General features: G+C 39.8%; 1 pseudogene; it reads right to left on the reverse strand.

The window, feature by feature from the left end:
• Positions 1-11,453: 11,453 nt before the first annotated feature.
• LOC123776768 (prohibitin-2 pseudogene) lies at positions 11,454-12,819 on the reverse strand (annotated as a pseudogene).
• Positions 12,820-17,655: the final 4,836 nt, after the last annotated feature.

The raw sequence follows: 17,655 nt of genomic DNA on the forward strand, positions 1-17,655 counted from the left end.
GGTTGGTGTTTTTGTTGTTGTTTGTTTGTTTCTTTAATTTTAGCCACTCTAGTAGATGTTTAGGGGTATGTGATTGTTGTTTTAAATTTCAGTCCCCTTATGACATGTATGATGTTGCATGATCATACGCTTGTTTGCCTTAGCTATGTCTTCTTTGGTGAGGTATATTTTCAGATCATTTCCCCATTTTTAAATTGCATTATTTGTTTTCTTAATGTTTAGTTTTAAAAGGCCTTTGTGTATTTGGAAATAATTCCTTTGTCAGATACGTTTTGTGCATATTTTTTTACCACTCTGTGCCTTGTCTTTACATTGTCTTAACAGGGTCCTTCATGAAACGGAAGTTTTAATTTTACTGAAGTCCAACTTCTCAAATTTTTGTGTATCTAAGCTGTCATCACCAGGGCGCCTGGGTGGCACAGTCGTTAAGCGTCTGCCTTCGGCTCAGGACGTGATCCCGGTGTTCAGGGATCGAGCCTCACATCAGGCTCCTCCGCTAGGAGCCTGCTTCTTCCTCTCTCACTCCCCCCACTTGTGTTCCCTCTCTCACTGTCTCTGTCAAATAAATAAATAAATAAATAAATCTTTTTTTAAAAAAATAAAATAAAGTATCGTCACCAAACCCAGGGTTATCTAGATTTTCTCTAGATCTAAGTTTTCCAGTTTTGGTTTTTTTTTTTTAATAATTTTTTTTATTATATTATGTTAGTCACCATACAGTACATCCCTGGTTTTTGATGTAAAGTTCCATGATTCATTACTTGTGTATAACACCCAGTGCACCATGCAATCCGTGCCCTCCTTAATACCCATCCCCAGCCTATCCAGTTTTGGTTTTACAGTTAGGTCTATGATCCATATCGGGTTAATTTTTGTGAAGGATACAAGGTCTGTATCTAGATCCTTTTTTTTTGCATATGGACATCCAATTCCTACAGCGCCATTTGTTGAAGACTGTTCTTTTTCCATTAACTTGTTTTCGCTCCTTTGTTGACAGTTATTTGACTTTATATGGGTGCGTCTATTTCTGGGCTGTCTTCTATTCCATTGATCTGTTTGTCTCTTCTTTTACTAAAACCACAGTCTTGATTAGGGTGGCTTTAGAGTAAATCCTGAAGTCAGGTAGTATCGGTCCTTAACTTTGTTCTTTTTTACTATTGTGTTGGTTATTCTGGATTTTGCCTTTCCTTATAAACTTTATTTTTTTTTAAAGATTTACTTATTTGAGAGAGAGAGAGAGAGAGAGATTGGGGAGGAGCAGAAGGAGAGGGAGAGAAAGACTCTCAAGCTGACTCCCCACTGAGCGTGGAGTCCAAAGTGGGGCTCACTCTCATGACCCTGAGATCATGACCTGAACCAAAATCAAGAATCTGATGCTTAACCGACTGAGCCACCCCTGTGCCCCTCCCTATAAACTTTAGAGTCAGATTTTCAATATCCATGAAACAATTTGCTACAATTTTGATTGGGATTGCATCAAATCTATAGATCCAGTTGGGAAGAATTGATATCTTAACAATACTGAGTCTTCCAATCTATGAACACAGAAGATCTCTCAATAAAGATTTATTTAGATTATTTTTCTTTGTCAGACTTTTGTAGTTTTCCCTATATATCCTGTACATATTTTATTAGATAAGCATTTATTTGGGGGGTGGACTGCTGATGTAGATGGCATTGTGTTTTTAATTCCAGTTCCAATTGTTCATTGCTGGTGTATAAGCAAAATATTGACTTTTGTGTATTACCCTTACGTTCTACAACCTTGCTATAATTGCTGATTAGTTCCAAGAGTTTATTTATTTTTTTTGTCAGTTCTTTGGAATTTTCTTTCTTCATTGAAGAAGAGTCGACACACAGTGTTGCATTAGATTCAGGGGTACAGCATAGTGATTTGACAACTCTATATGTTATTCTATGCTTACCCCATGTGATAACACAATTACAATACCATTGACTATATTCCCTATACTGTACCTTTCATCCCTGTGACTTATTCACTCCATAACTGGATGCCTGTACCTTCCACTGCCCTGTACCCATTTTGGGCATCTTCCCTCTTCTCACCACACAGCAACCATCAGTTTTTTCTCTGTATATATGGGTATATTTCTGCTTTTTTGTTTCTTTGTTCATTTTTTTTTTAAGATTTTATTTATTTATTTCACAGAGATATAGACAGTCAGCGAGAGAGGGAACACAAGCAGGGGGAGTGGGAGAGGAAGAAGCAGGCTCATAGCAGAGGAGCCTGATGTGGGGCTCGATCCCCTAACACCGGGACCACGCCCTGAGCCGAAGGCAGACGCTTAACCGCTGTGCCACCCAGGCGCCCCCATTTGTTTTGTTTTTTAAATTCCACATGTAAGTGAAATAATATCATATTTGTCTTTCTCTGTCTGACTTATTTCACTTAGCATAATGCCCTCTAGGTTCATCCATGTGGACAAATGGCAAGATCCGATTCTTTTTATGGCTGAGTAATATTCCATCCTGTGTGTATTTATATCTATCTACCTATCTACACCACATCTTCTTTATCCATTTATCAATCCGTGGACATTTAGGTTGCTTCCATATCTTAACTATTATAAATAATGCTGCAGTAAATATAGGGGTGCTTATATCTTTTCAATTCAGTATTTTCATTTTCGTTAGATAAATACCCAGTAGTAGAATTATTGGATCATATGGTCTGCCTGCCTTCCTTCCTTCCTTCCTTCCTTCCTTCCTTCCTTCCTTCCTTCCTTCCTTCCTTCCTTCCAGTATAGTTGACATACAATGTTACATTAGCTTCAGGTGTACAACATAGTGATTCAAGAAGTTTATGCATTATGCTCTGCTCACAACAAGTGTACCTACCATCTGTTACCATACAAGAATATTACAATATCATTGACTACGTTCCTTATGCTGTGCTCTTATTCCCATGACTTACTCATTCCATAACTGGAAGTCTGTGTCTGCCATACCCCTTGACAAAATTTTGCCCATTTCCACACCCCCCTCCCCTCTGGCTCTATTTTTAATTTTTTGTGGAATCTTCATACTGTTTTTCACAATGGCTGTACCAGTTTACGTTCCCATCAGCAGTGCATGGGGGTTCCGTTTTCTCCACATCCTTCCCAGCACTTGTTATCTCTCTTGTCTTTTGATTCTAGACAGGTTTAAGGTGATATCTCATTGGGGTTTTGATTTGTGTTTTCCTAATGATTAGTGATATTGAGCATCTTTTCATGTGTCTGTTGGCCACCTGTACGTCATCTTTGGAAAGATGTTTATTCAGGTCCTCTGCCCATTTTTTAATTTGATTATTTGGGATTTTTGGTGTTGAGTTGTAGAAATCCTTTATATATTTGGATATTAACCCCTTATTGCCTATATCCTTTGCAAATATCTTCTCCCATTCAGTAGGTTGCCTTTTCCTTTTATTGTTGGTGTTCTTTGTTGTGCAAAAGCTCTTAATTTCGATAGAATGCCAATAGTTTCTTTTTGCTTTTGTTTCCCCTGCCTGAGGGGACATACTTAGAAAACTGTTGGTAAGGCTGACGTCAAAGAGATTACTGCCTATGTTTTCTTCTTCTTTTTTTTTTTTTTAAAGATTTTATTTATTTATTCGACAGGGACAGAGACAGCCAGCGAGAGAGGGAGGGAACACAAGCAGGGGGGGTGGGAGAGGAAGAAGTAGGCTCATAGCGGAGGAGCCTGATGTGGGGCTCGATCCCATAACACCGGGATCACGCCCTGAGCAGATGCTTAACCGCTGTGCCACCCAGGTGCCCCGCCTATGTTTTCTTCTAGGAGCTTTATGGTTTCAGGTGTCATATTTAGGTCTTTAATCCATTCTGACTTTAATTTTGTGGACAGTGTAAGAAAGTGGTCCAGTTTCATTCTTTTGCATGTAGCTGTCTTGTTCTCCCAACACCATTTATTAAAGAAACTCTCTCTGCCCCCATTGTATATCCTTGCCTCCTTTGTCATAGATTAACTGACCATATTAAGTGTGGGTTAATTTCGGGGCTCTCTGTTTTGTTCTCTCGATCTGTGTGTCTCTTTTTGTGCCAGTGCCATGCTGTTTTGATTACTACAGCTTTGTAGCATATCTTGAAATCTAGGGTTGTGTTACCTCCAGTTTTGTTCTTCTTTTTCAAGATGGCCTTCGCTATTTGGGGTCCTTTGTGGTTCCATACAAGTTTTAGGATTATTTGTTGCCATTCTGTGAAGAATGCTGTTGGTATTCTGATAGGCATTGCACTGAATCCGTAGATTGCCTGGGTAGTATGGACATTTTAAGAATATTAATTCTTCCAATCCATAAGCCTGGTATACATTTCCAGTTGTTTGTGTTGTCTCCAATTTCTATCATCAGTGTTTTATTGTTTTCAGGGTACTGAACTTTCACATCCTTGGTTGAGTTTATGCCTGGGTATTTTATATTTGGTTCAATTGTAAATGGGGTTGTTTGCTTAATTTCTCTTCATGCTACTTCATTATTAGTGTGTAGAAACGCAGCAGATTTCTGTATATGAATTTTGTATCCTGTGACTTTACTGGATTCATCTATTACTTCTAATAGTTTTTTGGTGACGTCTTTAGAGCTTGCTTAGTATCGTGTCATCTGCAAAGAGTGTCAGATTTCTTCTTCATTACCAATTTGGGTGCCTCTTATTTCTTTTTGTTGTCCGATTGCTGTAGCCAGGACTTCCAGCATTCTGTGGTGTAAAAGTGGTGAGAGTGGACGTCCTTGTCTTGTTCCTGATCTTAGAGGAGAAGCTCTCAGGTTTTCACCATTGAGTATGATGTTAGCTGTGGGTTTGCGTTATACAGCCTTTATCATGGTGAGGTATGTTCCCTCTAAACCTGCTTTGTTGAGGGTTTTTATCATAAACAGATTTTGAATTTTGCCAAATGCTTTTTCTGCACCTATTGAGATGATCATATGATTTCTATCCCTCATTTTGTTAATGTGGTGGATCATATTGATTGATTTTGTGAATATGGAGACACACTTGCATCCCTGGAATAAATCCCACTTGACTGTGGTGAATTATACTTTTAATGTATTGTTGAGAGCAGTTTGTTAATATATGCTTGAGGAATTTGCATCCGTGTTCATCAAGGGTATGACCTGTAGTGGTGGTGGTGGTGGTGTTTTTGTAGTGTCTTTGTCTGGTCTAGAATGAGGGTGGTACTGGCCTTATAGAATGTATTTGAAAGCTGTCCTTCCTCTTCTATTTTTTGGAAGACTATGAGAAAAATAGGTATCAACTCTTCTTTATCTGTTTAGCAGAATTTACCTGTGAATCCGTCCAGTCCTGGACTTTTGGTTGTTGAGAGTTTGTTTGTGTTTTGTTTGTGTTTTGTTTTTGAGAGTTTATTGATTACCAATTCAATTTCCTTACTAGTAAGTGATCTGTACATATTTTCTATTTCTTCATTCAGTTTTGGAAGATGATACATTTCTAGGAATTTCTCCATTTGTTTTAGGCTGTCCAATTTGTTGGCGTGTAAATTTTCATAGTAGTCTGTTAAAATCCCTTGTATTTCTGTACTACATCAGTTGTTACTTCTCTTTCATTTTTTAAAAAAATTTTATTTAAATTCAAGTTAGTTAACATATAGTGTAGTGTTGGTTTCAGGAGTAGAATGAAGTGATTCATCACTTACATATACACCCAGTGCTCATTCCAGCAAGTGCCCTCTTTAATACCCATCACCCACTTAGCCCATCCCCCCACCTACCTCCCCTCCAGCAACCCTTACTTTGTTCTCTTAACTGTAAAGTCTCTTATGGTTTGCCTCCGTCTCAGCTTTTGTCTCTTTTTACTTTTCCTTCCCTTTGCATATGTTCATCTATTTTGCTTCTTAAATTCCACATATGAGTCAAGTCATATGATATTTGTCTTTCTCTGACGGACTTATTTTGCTTAGCATACTACCCTCTAATTCCATCCACGACATTGCAAATGGCAGATTTCATTCTTTTTGATGGCTGAGTAATATTTGATTATATATTTATATATACCACTTCTTCTTTATTCATTCATCAGGCTATGAACACTTGGGCTCTTTCCACAATTTGGCCATTGTTGATAGTGCTGCTATAAACATTGGGGTGCACGGGCCCCTTCGAATTAGCACTGTTGTATCTCTTGGATAAATACCTCATAGTGCAATTGCTGGGTCACCGGGTAGTTGTATTTTTAACTTTTTGAGGAACCTCCATACTGTTTTCCAGAGTGGTTGTACCAGTTTGCATTCCCACCAACAGTGCAAGAGGGTTCCCCTTTCTCTACATCCTCGCCAACATCTGTTGTTTCCCGAGTTGTTCATTTTAGCCATTCTGACCAGCGTGATGTGGTATCTCATTGTGCTTTTGAGTTGTATTGCCCTGAATATGAGAGATGTCGAGCACTTTTTCGCGAGTCTGTTGGCCATTCGTATGTGTTCTTTGGAGAAATGTCTGTTCATGTTTTCTGCCCATTTCCTAATTGGATTGTTTGTTGTTTGGGTGTTGAGGTTAAGTTCTTTATTGATTCTGGATACTAGCCCTTTATTTGATATGTCATTTGAAAATATCTTCTCCCATTCCGTCAGTTGCATTTTAGCTTTGTTGATTTATTTCCTTTGCTGTGCAGAAGCTTTTTGTCCTGATGAGGTCCCAATAGTTCATTTTTGTTTTTGTTTCCCTTGCCTCCAGAGACCTGTCTGGTAAGAAGTTACTGCGGCTGAGGTCGAGGAGGTTGCTGCCTGTGTTCTCCTCTAGGATTTTGATGGCTTCCTGTCTTACATTTAGGTCTGTCATCCATTTTGAATTTATTTTTGTGTATGGCACAAGAAAGTGGTCTGGTTTCTTTCTTCTGCATGTCGCTGTCCAGTTTTCCCAACACCATTTGTTGAAGAGATGGTCTTTTTCCTATTGGGTATTCTTTCCTGCTTTGTGGAAGTTTAGTTGACCACAGAGTTGTGGGTCCATTTCTGGGTCTCTATTCTGTTCCATTGATCTATGCATCTGCTTACTTACTTGGGTCTTCTCTTTGTTTTCTTGATGAGTTTGGCTAAAGGCTTATCAATTTTGGTTATCTCTTCAAAGAACCAGCTTTTGGTTTCTTTGCTCTTTTTATTGTTTTTTAGTCTTGATTTCACCCCTGATCTTATTATTTCCTTCCTTCTCTTCACTTTGAGTTTGTTTGTTCTTTTTCTAGTTCCTTTAGGCATAAGGTTTGATGGTTTATTTGAGATTTTTCTTGTTTCTTGAGGTCGGCCTGTATCACTCTAAATTTCCCTCTTGGAAATGCTGTCACCGTGTCCCAATGATTGTGTTTTCATTTTCATCTGTATCCGTGTATTTCTTTTATTTCCTCTTTGATTTCTTTGTTGACCCATTGGTTGTTTAGTAGCATGTTGTTTAGCCTCCACATGTTTATGTTTTTCCTGGAATTTTCTTATAATTGATTTCTAGTTTCATACTGCTGTGGTTGGAAAAGATGCTTGATAGGATTTCAATCTTCTTGGATTTAGTTGAGACATGTTTTGTGGCCTAATGTGTGATCTGTTCTGGAAAATGATGGATGTGCCCTTGAAAAGAATGTGTATTCTGTTGTTTGTGGATAGAGGGTTCTGTATATATCTTTTGAGTCCACCTGGTCTATTGGGTGGTTCAAAGACACTGTTTCCTTATGGATTTTATGCCTGGATGATCTGTCCATTGATGTAAGCAGGGTGTCAAATCCTCTATTATTATTGTATTCCTGCCAATTTCTCCCTTCATATCTGTTAATGATTTTATATCTGTTAATATTTAATATGCTCTTTACGTATTTAGGTGCTCCGATGTTGGGAGCATAGACACTTAGAATTGTTACCTCGTCTTGTTGGATTGTTCCCTTTATCATTATGTAATGTCCTACTTTGTCTCTTGTTACAGTCGTTGTTTTATAGTCCACTTTGTCTGGTGTAACTATTGCTACCTTGGCTTTCTTTTTTTCCATTTCCATTTGTATAGAATATCTTTTTCTATCCCTTCAGTTTCAGGCTGTATGTGCCTTTAGGTCTCACGTGAGTCTCTTGTAGGCAACATATAGTGGGTCTTGCTTTTTTTAATCCATTCCTCCATCCTATGTCTTTTGATTGGAGCAATTAGACCATTTGTATTTAAAGTAATTCTTGATAGGTATGTATTTACTGCCATTTAAAAAATTGTTTTCTGGTTTTCATAGCTCTTCTCTGTTCCTTTCCTTTTCTCTTGCTCACTTTCATTTGATTGATGACTTTCTTCAGTGTTATGCTTGGCTTTCTTTATATGTTGTGTACCTATTATAGGTTTTTGGTGTTTGGTTAGCCTGAGGTTCATATAGAACCTCCTAAATATATAGCAGTCTATGTTATGGTGATGGTCACAGGAGTTTGGACACATTCTTAAAGAACTTCATTTTTGCTCCCCCTTCCACGTTTTACGTATATGTGGTCACATTTTACGTCTTTTTATTTTGTGAGTCCTTTCAACTAATTTTTCAGGTATAATTGACTTTACTACTTTGTCTTTTAACCTTTATAGTAGCTTTCTAAGTGAGTGCTCTGCTACCTTTACTGTGTGTTATTTTTACTCACGTAATTTATTCATTTCATAATTTTCTTACTTCTAATTATGGCCCTTTCTTTTCCACTTACGGAACTCCCTTCACTATGTCTCCTAAGGCCAGTTTAGTGGTGATGAACTCCTTTAACTTTTAATTGCCTAGGACACACTTTACTTGATTTCTAAATGATAACCTTGCCAGCTGGCATACTGTTGGTTGTAAGTTTTTTGGTTTCAGCACTTTGAATATATTATGCCACTTCTCTTTGGCCTGCAAAATTTGTGCTGAAAAATCAGCTGGAAGCCTTATGGGGTTTCCCTTGTCCATTCCTAGTGTTTTCTCTCTTGCTCTTTTTGGTTTTAGGTTTGGGTGTTTTTGGTTTGTTTGTTTGTTTTTGTTTTAGAGAAGAGGGGAGCAGGGGAGAAGAAGGAGAGGGAGAGAGAGAATCTTAAGCAGGCTCCATGCCCAGCACGGGGCTCAATCTCACAACCCTGAGATCATGACCTGAGCTGAAATCAAGAGTTGGATACTTAACCGACTGCGCCACCCAGGCACCCCTCTCTTGCTGTTTTGAAAATTGTCTCTTCATCTTTAATCATTGGCATTTTAATTATTATGTTTTGTGGTGTGGACCTCCTTGGGCTCATCTTGTTTGGAACTCTCTGTGCTTTTTGAAGCTGGATGTTTCTTTCTCTCCCCAGGGTAGGGAATGTTTCAGCTGTTATTTCTTCAAATTAGTCTTTTATCCCTTTCTATCTCTCTTCTCCTTCTGGGATTGCTAAAATGCAAATATTTGTTCATTTGATGCTGTCTGAGAGATCCCTTACCTATCCTCATTTTCTTAAGTTCTTTTTTTTTTTCTTTTGCTGTTCAGCTTGGGTGCTTTCCATCACACTTCCAGATTGCTGATCTGTTCTTCTGCATCCTCTAATCTACTGTTGATTCTCTCTAGTGCATTTTTCCTTTTGGTTATTGTATTTTTCAACCCTGATTGGTTCTTTTTTTTTTTAATTTGCTATCTCTTTTTAAAAATATTTTATTTATTTATTTGATAGAGGGAGAGCACAAGCAGGGGGAGTGGCAGAGGGAGAGGGAGAGCAGGAAGCAGTCTCCCCACTGAGCAGGGAGCCTGATGTGGGGCTCCATCCCAGGACCCTGGGATCATGACCTGAGACAAAGGCAGACGCTTAACCGACTGAGCCACCCAGGCACCCCAATATATTTTCTGTCTCTTTGTTGAAGTTCTCACTAAGTTCATCCACCCTAGCCTGGTGAACATCTTTATGACCATGACTTTGAACTCGTTATCAGGTAGATTGGTTATCTCTGTTTCATTTAGTTCTTTTTCTGAGGTTTTATCTTGTTCTTTCTTTTGGATCATATTTCTTTGTCTCCTCATTTGGTTTGACTTTCTGTGTTTGTTTCTATGAATTAGGTGGAACAGCTACTTCTCCTAACCTTGCAAGAATGGTCTTGTGTACGGTCATCCCCTGTGTAGACCATGTGTGCCTGGTGACTTTGGCTGGATAGCTGGAGCTGTGGCTGCTGTGTGCTGGGATCCTAGGGCACTCTGTGCTGGGGCTGTCCTTGTGGGAATGCTCAAGCTGGATTGGGCATGGGCTGGGGTAGTTCTGGGGCTCTCTATGCACAGGGTGTCCTGGTAGGGCAGTTGAAGCTAAAGTGGGAGCAGGTGGTGGTCTGCCGGTGCTCAGCACAGTGGATTCCCTCACTCCATGGCGGAAACCGAGGTGGGGCATGAGCTGGTGTGTCCTGGTGGTATCACTAGAGCCAAAGCAGACATGAGCCAGGAGGTCACAGAGTGCTCTGTGCCAGGAGTGCCCTAGCAAGTCATCTGGGGCTGAAGTGGTGTGGGCCTAGAGAGTTCTGGGGTACTTTGCCCTTATGTCAGCTGGAGTTGTAGTGAGTGTTGACCAGGTGTGCCCCACTGTGCAGTGCACTGGGGCTGTCTTGGTGGGACTTCTTGGACTGGGGCCTGGGGCTCACTGAGGTGGTAGGCCAGTTATGGCGCCTGGCCCCTGCTCCCATCCAGGCTATCAAGGTGGTGGGGCAAAGTAAACCATGGCACTTGGCAGGCCCTGTGACCCAGAGAGAGTTCTAGTAGCTCCCCTGCCATTCGGTGGAGTTCTGAGGCGGAGTCCTTTATATTCTAGTTGCTCTTTTAAGCCACAGCTTTTTTTCCTCTGCCCGGGGCAGATGAATCTGCTCATGGTCCCTCAGTACTCTCTCTCTCCCCACTGCAGTTTGCAGCATTGGGGGTGGGATTCCCTTACTTGTGTCTCCATCTCAATGTTCTCTGTGTGGTCTCCCTATCTTTTGTTGTGCAGAAGCTGTTCAGTCAGCTCTCTGTTCTTCTTCAGGAGGAATTGCTGTATAAGTGGGTATAGATTTGCTATGTCCATGAAGGAGGTAAGTTCAGGATCTTCCTACATTGCTATCTTGGGGCAGAACCCTTTGGAATTTTCTACACAGACAACAGTCATGTCATCTGCAAACAATGACAGTTTTATTTCTTCCTTCCCAATCCTTATACCTTTTATTATTTCTTTTTATTGAGAATTCCTGGGATGGTGGTTATTACCCCCCAACCTGGAAGGAGGAACCAGTACTGTACGAAATCACTCAGAAATCATACTGGCCCAACACCCCTGGCCAACACGGGAAGAGGAAAGTCGTTTCCTTGAAAATTGGCCAGTCTGTGTTCATCCAGGAAGGGCGGGGAGAACAGACACAGAGGGGACTATGACATGGTACCAGGGGCAGGATGGGGTCTGTTGGACCCCACACTGGCTCCTCAAAAACCAGGGGAAAAGCAGATTCACTTTTTCTCTGGGGGTGGGGAGTTCTCCATCACTAGGCTCATTTCTTACCCTTGACAAGGCTGTCAGTTTTCAAAGTGAAAATCTCATCCTGTACATTGAGCACAAGGTTTTCAGCAGTGAGATACAGTTCTGTGATGTGGCAGTTGTCTTGGAGATGTTCTGGGCTGCCTGGATCTTGCCCAGTTTGATGTAGCCAGGATTCTCAGTCAGGGCTTCTCCAAGCATCGTGGCGGCCTCAGCCTCACCTTCAGCCTACACAGTCTTCTGCTGCTATTCCTGCTTTGCTTTTTCCACCTAAAACTGGGCTCCCTGGACTTCCTGATGAGCTACTTGTTTGGCTTCCGTAGCAGCTGTGTACTCTCTCAGCTAAAGCTCAGCTCTGTGATGACTACATCATCCAGGATAAGGCTGAATTCCTTGGCCCTCTGTGTCAGCTCCCACGAGATCAACAAGGATATCTGGGCCTGCTGTGTAATCGGCTGCGAGGTGCTGAACTTGGCCACGCCACCCTTGAGCACCTCCTTGACAGTTGATGGCAGTCCTCATTCCTCCTAGTCTAGCCCTAGGCACTGGTACATGCTGGGAGGTTCCACGGCGTTGGGTTGAGACAGCATCTGCAGGTCTTTGGTGCCTGTAGGAGAGGAAATTTTTTAGGGTCTGGCCTGAATGTCCTAGATGATGGGGTACTGGAACCAGGGGATCCTGAAGTGAAGGCCCTCATCCGATTAAAGAAAATGGCTCTGTGCCCACTTTCTATGGTGAGACAGACTCATGGATGCTGTAGGCCATGGTGCCGACCCCCAGCAGCAACTTTAGCACCTTGCTCGTGTCCCTGGGCCTGGAGGGCCACCATCCCTCTGTGTCTTTCAAGTTCTGGGCCACATCTGATCATGAGGCCGGTGGCCCCAGAGGCAAGAAGGGGGTGCCGGTCTGCCTCTACCTCACTCCATTTTAGAGATTGCACCTTTCACATGTGGGTCATAGGAGAAAGGACACCAGAAGTGCCCCAGTCTGTATCCCTTTTCTTGCCTTGTGTTGTCTTCTTACATTAGCTAGGACGTTGCTGTTGAATAGGATTGATGAGAAGGGACATCCTTTCCTTGTTCCCGATGTTAGCAGAAAAGCATCTAGTTAATCACTAACAAGTGTGATGTTTTATGTACATTTTTATAGATGTTCTTTATTAAGCTGAGGAATTTCCCCAATATTCCTACTTTGCTGAGACTTTTATAATGAATTGCTTTTGCATTTTTGTCAAATGTTTTTTTATGCATTGAACGATATGACCGTATGATCATATGCTGATGGGATGGGTTACCTTAATTGGTTTTTGCATGTTGAACCAGATTTACATACCTGGAGGAAATCCCACTTGGCTGTGGTATATAATTCTTTTCATACATCGTTGGATTTTATTTGGTAAAAATTTGTTGAATATTTTTGCATCTATGTCAGGAGATATATCGGTCTGTAATTTTCCATTCTTGTAGTGTCTTTATCTAATTTGGTAATAGGGTAATGCTGGCCTCATAGAATGAGTTAGAAAGTGTTCCCTCTGTTCCATCTATTGAGTTTTTAATGAAGATTTATTTATTTGAGAGAGAGCACGTGCACACACGAGAACCGGGGGTGGGGGTGGGGGCTGAGGGGCAGAGGGAGAAAGAGAGAGAGAGTTTCAAGCTGAGTCCCCACTGAGCACAGAGCCCAATGTGGGGCTCGATGCTAGGACCCATGAAATCATGAACCTGAGCCGAAACCGAGAGTCAGATGCTTAACCGACTGAGCCACCTAGGCACCCCATCTACTGAGGTTTTCTTTTGTTTTGGTTTGGTTTTTTTTTTTTTGTTTGTAAATAAAGTTTTATTGGAACAGAGCCCTGCCCATTTGTTTACCAATCATTTATGCCTGCTTTTTTTTTAATGATTTTTTATTATATTATGTTAGTCACCATACAGTACATCCCCGGTTTCCGATGTAAGGCTCGATGCATCTACTGAGTTTTTAATGTGCAGAATCATACCTTTAATTGCCAAGATTGCTGAACATTTTATTTTGAAATCATGCTGTCATATTTCTGCTTTAATTTTTTTAATTATTTGTAATTTAACCACATATCCACACATGACAACATAAATGTGGGTATATATAAATGCCCCCTTTTTTAGTGCAGTCTACTATTTTCCCTACTTTGGGCTTGAATTTCCACCTCCTTCCTTTCTAAAAAGAAGCCCCTCATTAACCCATTTTAACAGTCTAGTATGTATCCTTCTACATTTTTCTGCATTCTTATAATCCATTACAATAGATATACACATGCATGCGTATATAAACACATACGTAGATTTTTTGTCGTTGCTACCAAAATGGTATCCTATTAATCCTACTTTTCCATATCTTGTATGTTATATGTAATGATAACCTTCTGTAAATGTCTCCAAGTTAACTTGTATAGTTCTAATTCATTGTGTTTTTTTTTAATTTTTTTATTATGTTATGTTAGTCACCATACAGTAAGTACATCATTAGTTTCTGATGTAGTGTTCCATGATTCATTGTTTGCGTATAACACCCAGTGCTCCATGCAATACGTGCCCTGCTTAATACCCATCACTGGCCTATCCCAATCCCCCACCCCCCTCCCCTCTGAAGCCCTCAGTTTGTTTCCCAGAGTCCATAGTCTCTCGTGGTTCATTCCCCCTTCTGTTTACCCCTCCTTCATTCTTCCCTTCCTTCTCCTACCGATCTCCCTGCTATTTCTTTGTGGTGTAGGTATATTATAGTTTATTTACCTTTCTTGTTTTGATGAGCCTTTAATTTTGTTTCCAGTACTACTATAAACATCCTCACATGTATGACTTTATATACTTGTGCTTGTATTTATAGAGAGTCCTTATATATTGTGCTTATATATTATAGAGATCTAGGAGTTGGATTACTAAGTACAAGGGGTGTGTGTGTGTGTGTGTGTGTGTGTGTGTGTGTAGTTTTAATACATGGTTTTACAAGTTTTGGCCCTTAAGTTCCAAAAGTCTTAAGACATGAGATTTTTCCCACCAATGTGTATGAATAACCTCTTCCCTGCATCCTTACTGGTAATTAGAATTTTAACTCTCAATGTTTAACAATCTCATGTATGCGAACTAATAATCTCATTATTTCTCTAATTTGCATTTATCTCACTACCATAGAATTTTAGCTCCCTCTGCCCATATTTATTAATTTATTGGCAATTTAGATTGGCTACTCTGTGAATTCCTGATTCTTATCCTTTTCCCATTTTTTTCAGGTTAAGTGGTCTTTTTTCTAGTCAGTTTGTCAGACTACTTTCTATATGGTTTGGATAGTAAACCCTTGTCATCTTTATTAAAATATATTTCCTGATTTGTTGGTTGTTGGTCTATTAATGCTATCTTTTGTCATTCAAAAAATTTTCATTTGTATATAGTCAAATGTCAGTCTTTAATTTTTTTTAACCTTCAGAGATGATTTCTCTGACTCCTATATTGTACATCTAGCTTCCTAGCTTTTCTTGCAACATTTGTATTCTTTGTTCCTATATTTAACTCGAATTCATCTGGATTCTGTGATGTACTGTAGTGTACGTGCTATACGATGGCAGTTCAATGTTATTAACAGTCAATTATACGTAAATTTAATCACCACCTTCATTTTATGTTAAGTTATATATACATATACGTAATTATATTGGCATTATAGCATATTGGTATCCACTAAGGCAGGTCCCCTCACTATTCCTTTTCATAATAACCTTGCCTACTCTTGGTCATTTATTTTTCCAAATAAACTTTATTTATTTTTTATTTTTTATTTTTATTTATTTTTTTTATAATGATTTTTTATTATATTATGTTAGTCACCATACAGTACATCCCCGGTTTTCGATGTAAGGCTCGATGATTCATTAGTTGTGTATAACACCCAGTGCACCATGCAATATGTGCCCTCCTTACTACCCAAATAAACTTTAGATTATTTTATACAATTCCCAATTAAGAAATCCTGTGCATTCTAGTTAGTATTGAATTAATTATATTCTAATTTTATGATATTAATGAAATCTCCTCATCCAAGAACATAGTTTATCTTTCTAATTGCTCAGATTTTGTTTTCTGTCTTTCCAAGAGATTTTATGGTTTTCTTCATACGATTCTGCTTTTCTTGTCAAATTTATTTCTTTTTTTTTTTAATTTTTTTTTATTATGTTATGTTAGTCACCATGCAGTACATCCCTGGTTTTTGATGTAAAGTTCGATGATTCATTAGTTGCGTATAACACCCAGTGCCCCATGCAATACGTGCCCTCCTTAATACCCATCGCCGGCCTATCCCAATCCCCCACCCACCTCCCCTCTGAAGCCCTCAGTTTGTTTCTCAGAGTCCATAGTCTCTCATGCTTCATTCCCCCTTCTGATTACCCCCCTTTCTTTATCCCTTTCTTCCCCTACCGATCTTCCTAGTTCTTATGTTCCAAAGATGAGAGAAATCATATGATAATTGGTATTTCTCTGCTTGACTTATTTCTTAATATTTTATATTGTTCCACTATAATAAATGGAATGTTTTCCCAGTTCCTACTTCCTTCCTCCTTAACTTTTGGTATTTAAGCTCTACTCTGAGAATCTTGTTTTAAATGTTGTCAAAGGTTCACAGAAGCAGATTATTGATTGATTTTGGAGATGGTGAAAAAGGTTAAATCACACAGTTATATGGTCCAATTCTTACCTGGAGGAGACTAGGTAAATTTACCCAACTATCTAAACATCCTCTGTTGTATGTCTTTCATTTGCTTCTCCAGATCCATTTCCCAATCTTCTGCACCTTGCTGTTTGCCCCAGGAGTTGACTTTGCCTTCTGGCTTCTGATTGAGCTTGTCCAGTGGGAAGCCCTGTCAGGTCAAAGGGTAGGAGAGTGGTGTTGTGACATTTATGCCACTGAGCTCCCTCTCTGTAGGCTCGTCCTCGGCTGGCTACTTCCCTCAAATGAGGGTGTCAACTTCTGTATAGTGTCCCTCTAATACTTAGCTCTCTTGAGCTTGGGATATATATTAAAGTTCTTTCCCCTCACTCCTTTGGGCCTGGAGTTGCTAAATCACCCTTCAGTTACTAGCCTGGGAATGCCGATTATCCTTTTTGTTTTTCTTATACCCCTGCCCACACCTCATTAGTTCCTTTATTAAACTCTCCTGAAATTACCCAATTTGAGTGTTATCTGTTTCCTGCTGTGACCCTGACTGATCCATACTTGTAACTCCATTTATTATTTCCTCCTTCCTCCCCATACCGTCTAACTCTGGATACTCAGAGTAACTTAGATGCACTAGATGGGTAAAAGCTTTTGGGTTAACTTCAATACATAGTTTGAGATGTCTAAGAGGAAACATACTATGCATGATCTGAGATGTTCGTCTAAGTCTTCTTTCTAAACCAAGACTGTAAGGCTATAAGCTTACCCAGGAAAATTCTGTTCTCTGGACTGTACAGGACACTCTGCCCAGGCTCCATCATTTCTTTCACCCAAAGTATTAACTCCCTTCTCTCTAACAGGCTGGAATGCACTCTCAAGGCTGAGTAGGATTCAGTTTTACTTCTTTATTCTTGCTGCATTGCAGAAACGCAGATACTCTTGCTTTGTCTTCTCCCTCTCTCTCTTTTTAAAATTCTCACGGGCTTCAAATCTTCTACATAGTTTTCCAAGTGTTATAGATATAGTAGAAAGTTCTATACAAATTCAAATACAAATTGGTGTGCATGTTGTGAAAAAAGGTAACAGTTGTCAAATGTGATATCTGTTCCAAGATTTGTTATTACTAGCTGTTGTGAGTGTGACCTTTATTCTGTTTTTAGTCTGATTCCTGATTTATGAAATGGAATCCTTCTTCCTGGCTCACTGTAAAATATATGATAGTATTTGGGGAATTTTATTTTATTTTTTAATGTTTTTTTATTATATTATATTAGTCACCATACAGTACATCCCTGGTTTTTGATGTAAAGTTCGATGATTCATTGGTTGCGTATAACACCCAGTGCACCATGCAATACGTGCCCTCCTTACTACCCATCACCAGCCTATCCCATGAATTTTAAAACAACGTATCTAGTGTGTGTGTGTGTGTGTGTGTGTGTGTGTGTGCTCGCGTGCACGCGCACGTGTGTGCTTGCGGACAGGCAGGCATGCACACCCACACGCCCAGTGTGGTGGCAGGGGTGGAATCCTGT

Source organism: Ursus americanus, chromosome X, assembly GCF_024610735.1.
Source record: "Ursus americanus isolate L20-20 chromosome X, mUrsAme1.1.p, whole genome shotgun sequence".
Classification (NCBI taxonomy): domain Eukaryota; kingdom Metazoa; phylum Chordata; class Mammalia; order Carnivora; family Ursidae; genus Ursus; species Ursus americanus.